Source organism: Muntiacus reevesi, chromosome X (genome assembly GCF_963930625.1).
Source record: "Muntiacus reevesi chromosome X, mMunRee1.1, whole genome shotgun sequence".
Lineage (NCBI taxonomy): Eukaryota > Metazoa > Chordata > Mammalia > Artiodactyla > Cervidae > Muntiacus > Muntiacus reevesi.
This window is the reverse complement of record NC_089271.1, coordinates 72,371,359-72,377,978: the sequence shown is the minus strand read 5'-3', so window position 1 is coordinate 72,377,978 and position 6,620 is coordinate 72,371,359.

The following is a 6,620-nucleotide window of genomic DNA, read 5'->3' as shown; positions in this document are numbered from 1 at the left end:
GGTGGTTCTATTTTGATTCTACATATATATACAATTGTTCTAACTTCTTGGATTGTTCCCTTAATCAGTATGCAGTTTTATTCTTTGTCTCTTGTAAAAGTCTTTATTTTAAAGTTGCTTTTTTTAAAAAAATATGAGTATTGCTAATCTGGGCATGAGTTTGAGCAGGCTCCAGGAGTTGGTGATGGACAGGGATGCCTGGCGTGCTGCAGTCCATGAGGTCGCAAAGAGTTAAACACAACTGAGTGACTGAACTGAACTGATTGCTACTCTCCATCTTTCCTTTGATTTCCATTGACATGGAATACCTTTTTCCCATTCCCTAACTTTCAGTCTGCATGTGTCCCTACATCTGAAGAGGGCACCTTGTAGACAACATATATAAAGGTATTGGTTTTGTTTTTTGTTTTTTTTTTTTTTAAATATTATTTTATTAGTTGGAGGCCAATCACTTTACAACATTTCAGTGGGTTTTGTCATACATTGACATGAATCAGCCATATAGTTACACGTATTCCCCATCCCGATCCCCCCTCCCACCTCCCTCCCCACCCGACTCCTCAGGGTCCTCCCAGTGCACCAGGCAAGAGCACCTGATTCATGCATCCCACCTGGGCTGGTGGTCCGTTTCACCATAGATAGTATACATGCTGTTCTTTCAAAACATCCCACCCTCACGTTCTCCCCCAGAGTTCAAAAGTCTGTTTTGTACTTCTGTGTCTCTTTTTCTGTTTTGCATATAGGGTTATCGCCACCATCTATCTAAAATCCGTATATATCTGTTAGTATACTGTAATGTTCTTTATCTTTCTGGCTTACTTCACTCTGTATAATGGGCTCCAGTTTCATCCATCTCATTAGAACTGATTCAAATGAATTCTTTTTAACGGCTGAGTAATATTCCATGGTGTATATATACCACAGCTTCCTTATCCATTCATCTGTTGATGGGCATCTGGGTTGCTTCCATGTCCTGGCTATTATAAACAGTGCTGCGATGAACATTGGGGTGCACGTGTCTCTTTCAGATCTGGTTTCCTCGGTGTGTATCCCTAGAAGTGGTATTGCTGGGTCATATGGCAGTTCTATTTCCAGTTTTTTAAGAAATCTCCACACTGTTTTCCATAGTGGCTGTACTAGTTTGCATTCCCACCAACAGTGTAAGAGGGTTCCCTTTTCTCCACACCCTCTCCAGCATTTATTGCTTGTAGACTTTTGGATAGCAGCCATCCTGACTGGCGTGTAATGGTACCTCATTGTGGTTTTGATTTGCATTTCTCTGATGATGAGTGATGTTGAGCATCTTTTCATGTGTTTGTTAGCCATCTGTATGTCTTCTTTGGAGAAATGTCTGTTTAGTTCTTTGGCCCATTTTTTGATTGGGTCGTTTATTTTTCTGGAATTGAGCTTCAGGAGTTGCTTGTATATTTTTGAGATTAATCCTTTGTCTGTTTCCTCATTTGTTATTATTTTCTCCCAATCTGAGGGCTGTCTTTTCACCTTACTTATAGTTTCCTTTGTTGTGCAAAAGCTTTTAATTTTCATTAGGTCCCATTTGTTTATTTTTGCTTTTATTTCTAATATTCTGGGAGGTGGGTCATAGAAGATCTTGCTGTGATTTATGTCGGAGAGTGTTTTGCCTATGTTCTCCTCTAGGAGTTTTATAGTTTCTGGTCTTACATTTAGATCTTTAATCCATTTTGAGTTTATTTTTGTGTATGGTGTTAGAAAGTGTTCTAGTTTCATTCTTTTACAAGTGGTTGACCAGTTTTCCCAGCACCACTTGTTAAAGAGATTGTCTTTTTTCCATTGTATATCCTTGCCTCCTTTGTCAAAGATGAGGTGTCCATAGGTTCGTGGATTTATCTCTGGGCTTTCTATTCTGTTCCATTGATCTATATTTCTGTCTTTGTGCCAGTACCATACTGTCTTGATGAAATCTTGATTGAAATCATTCCAGTCATCTTTTCTGACCACAGTGCAGTAAGATTAGATCTCAATTACAGGAAAAAAATTGTTAAAAATTCTAACATATGGAGGCTAAATAACACGCTTCTGAATAACCAACAAATCATAGAAGAAATCAAAAAAGAAATCAAAGTATGTATAGAAATAAATGAAAATGAAAACACAACAACCCAAAACCTATGGGACACTGTAAAAGCAGTGCTAAGGGGAAGGTTCATAGCATTACAGGCACACATCAAGAAACAAGAAAAAAGCCAAATAAATAACCTAACTCTACACCTAAAGCAATTAGAGAAGGAAGAAATGAAGAACCCCAGGGTTAGCAGAAGGAAAGAAATCTTAAAAATTAGGGCAGAAATAAATGCGAAAGAAACTAAAGAGACCATAGCAAAAATCAACAAAGCTAAAAGCTGGTTTTTTGAAAAAATAAACAAAATTGACAAACCATTAGTAAGACTCATTAAGAAACAAAGAGAGAAGAACCAAATTAACAAAATAAGAAATGAAAAGGGTGAGATCACAACAGACAACACTGAAATCCAAAGGATCATAAGAGACTACTACCAGCAGCTCTATGCCAATAAAATGGACAACTTGGATGAAATGGACAAATTCTTAGAAAAGTATAACTTTCCAAAACTGAACCAGGAAGAAATAGAAGATCTTAACAGAGTCATCACAAGCAAGGAAATCGAAACTGTAATCAGAAATCTTCCAGCAAACAAAAGCCCAGGACCAGATGGCTTCACAGCTGAATTCTACCAAAAATTTAGAGAAGAGCTAACACCTATCTTACTCAAACTCTTCCAGAAAATTGCAGAAGAAGGTAAACTTCCAAACTCATTCTATGAGGCCACCATCACCCTAATTCCAAAACCAGACAAAGATGCCACAAAAAAAGAAAACTACAGGCCAATATCACTGATGAACATAGATGCAAAAATCCTTAACAAAATTCTAGCAAACAGAATCCAACAACATATTAAAAAAATCATACACCATGACCAAGTGGGCTTTATCCCAGGAATGCAAGGATTCTTTAATATCCGCAAATCAATCAACGTAATACACCACATTAACAAATTGAAAGATAAAAACCATATGATTATCTCAATAGATGCAGAGAAAGCCTTTGACAAAATTCAACACTCATTTATGATTAAAACTCTCCAGAAAGCAGGAATAGAAGGAACATACCTCAACATAATAAAAGCTATATATGACAAACCCACAGCAAGCATCACCCTCAATGGTGAAAAATTGAAAGCATTTCCTCTGAAATCAGGAACAAGACAAGGATGCCCACTCTCACCACTACTATTCAACATAGTGTTGGAAGTTTTGGCCACAGCAATCAGAGCAGAAAAAGACATAAAAGGAATCCAGATAGGAAAAGAAGAAGTGAAACTCTCGCTGTTTGCAGATGACATGATCCTCTATATAGAAAACCCTAAAGACTCTTCCAGAAAATTACTAGAGCTAATCAATGAATATAGTAAAGTTGCAGGATATAAAATTAACACACAGAAATCCCTTGCATTCCTATACACTAACAATGAAAAAACAGAAAGAGAAATTAAGGAAACAATACCATTCACCATTGCAACAAAAAGAATAAAATACTTAGGAGTATATCTACCTAAAGAAACAAAAGACCTATACATAGAAAACTATAAAACACTGATGAAAGAAATCAAAGAGGACACAAACAGATGGAGAAACATACCGTGTTCATGGATTGGAAGAATCAATATTGTCAAAATGGCTATTCTACCCAAAGCAATCTATAGATTCAATGCAATCCCTATCAAGCTACCAACGGTATTTTTCACAGAACTAGAACAAATAATTTCACAATTTGTATGGAAATACAAAAAACCTCGAATAGCCAAAGTAATCTTGAGAAAGAAGAAAGGAACTGGAGGAATCAACCTGCCTGACTTCAGACTCTACTACAAAGCCACAGTCATCAAGGTATTGGTTTTGTATCCATTTAACCACTCTGTATCTTTTGATTGTAAAATATAACCCATATGTTTAATGTAATTGTTGACATGCATGTTTTTATTACCATTCTAGAATTTTTTTTTTTCTTTTTTGGTTGGTCTTTTTATTCTCCTTCCTCTTTTGTTCTCTTCTCTTGCGATTTGATAACTAACATTAGTATTGTGCTTGATTTTCACTTTCTTTTGTGTGTCTGTATGTCTATTGAAGAATTCTGGTTTGTGGTTACCTTGAGGTTTTGAAGATATTAAGAAGAGGTGGCAGGAATACACAAAGGAACAGTACAAAATATATCATCCCCACCCAGATAATCACAATGGTGTGATCGCTCACCTAGAGCCAGAATCCTGGAATGTGAAGTGAAGTGGGCCTTAGAAAGCATCACTACGAACAAAGCTAGTGGATGTGATGGAATTCCAGTTGAGCTATTTCAAATCCTTAAAGATGATGTTGTAAAAGTGCTGCACTCAATATACCATCAAATTTGGAAAATTCAGCAGTGGCCACAGGACTGGAAAAGGTCAGTTTTCATTCCAGTTCCAAAGAAAGGCAATCCCAAAGAATGCTCAAACTACCACACAATTGCACTCATCTCACACGCTAGTAAAGTAATGCTCAAAATTCTCTAAGTGAGCCAGGCTTCAGCAATACAATGCATGAACTGTGAACTTCCAGATGTTCAAGCTGGTTTTAGAAAATTCAGAGGAACCAGAGATCAAATTGCCAACATCTGCTGGATCATCAAAAAAGCAAGAGTTCCAGAAAAATATCTATTTCTGCTTTATTGACTATGCCAAAGCCTTAGACTCTGTGGATCACAATAAACTGTGGAAAATTCTGAAGGAGATGGGAATACCAGGCCACCTGACATGCCTCTTGAGAAACCTGTATGCAGGTCAGGAAGCAACAGTGAGAGCTGGACATGGAACAACACACTGGTTCCAAATAGGAAAAAAAGTACGTCAAGGCTGTATAGTCACCCTGTTTATACGTCAAGGCTGTATATTGTCACCCTGTTTATTTAACTTATATGCAGAGTACATCATGAGAAACGCTGGGCTGGAAGAAGCACAAGCTGGAATCAAGATTGCTGGGAGAAATATCAATAACCTCAGATGTGCACATGACACCACCCTTATGGCAGAAAGTGAAGAGGAACTAAAAAGCCTCTTGAGGAAAGTGAAAGAGGAGAGTGAAAAAGTTGGCTTAAAGTTCAACATTCAGAAAACTAAGATCATGACATCTGGTCCCATCACTTCATGGCAAATAGATGAGGAAACAGTGGAAACAGTGTCAGACTTTGTTTATTTATTTATTGACTCCAAAATCACTGCAGATGGTGACTGCAGCCATGAAATTAAAAGATGATTACTCCTTGGAAAGAAAGTTATGACCAACCTAGATAGTATGTTAAAAAGCAGAGACATTACTTTGCCAACAAAGGTCCATCTAGTCAAGGCTATGGTTTTTACAGTGGCCGTGTATGGATGTGAGAGTTGGACTGTGAAGAAAGCTGAGTGCTGAAAAATTGATGCTTTTGAACTGTGGTGTTGGAGAAGACTCTTGAGAATACCTTGGACTGCAAGGAGATCCAACCAATCCCTCCTAAAGGAGATCATCCTGGGTGTTCATTGGAAGGACTGATGCTGAAGCTGAAACTGCAGTACTTTGGCCACCTCATGGGAAGCGTTGACTCATTGGAAAAGACTCTGATGCTGGGAGGGATTGGGGGCAGGAGAAGAAGGGGACGACAGAGGATGAGATGGCTGGATGGCATCACCAACTTGATAGACATGAGTTTCAGTGAACTCTGGGAGTTGGTGATGGACAGGGAGTCCTGGGTTGCTGTGATTAATGGGGTCGCAAAGAGTCAGACACAACTGAGCGACTGAACTGAACTGAATTGAAGTTTTGATATAGCAGTCTGCATATAAACAAGATTGATTCAACTTATTGGTCTCAATATCATGTGCATTTCCAGTTTCCTGCTTTTTCACTCTCATCTTCTCATGGTTGCTAGTTTTGATATCATATTTGTGTGCAGATGATTTCTTATCTTTACTGCTTGACTTTACCAATGAGCTTTTCCATTTGTAATTTTCTTGTTTCTAGTTGTGTCCTTTCTTTCTGTCCAGATAACTTCCTTTAGCGTTTATTGCAAATCTGGTATGGTGGTGCTAAATTCTTTTAGCTTTTTCTTGTCTGTAAAGCTTTTGATGTCTCCATAAAATCTGAATGAGAGCCTTGTTGTATAAAGTATTCTTTGTTTTAGTTTACTTCCATTTGTCTCACTAAATATATCATGCGAATACCCTCTTTATTGTAGATTTCCTGATGAAAACTCAGTTGATGTATTTATGGGAGTTCCCTTGTACCGTATGTGTTTCTTTTCCCTTCCTTCTTTGTCTTTAATTTTTGCTAATTTGAACACTGTCTTATCATGATCCTCCTTGTGTTTATCCTGCCTGAGACTCACTGCCCTTCTTAGACTGGGATTACTGTTTCCCTTCCCATGTTAGAGATATTTTTATCTATGATTTCTGCAAATATTTCTTCAGATTCTTATGTTCTCCTCCTGAGACACCTATAATTCAAGTGTTAACACATTTAATGTTGTCTCAGAAATCTTAGATAGCCCTCCTTTCTTT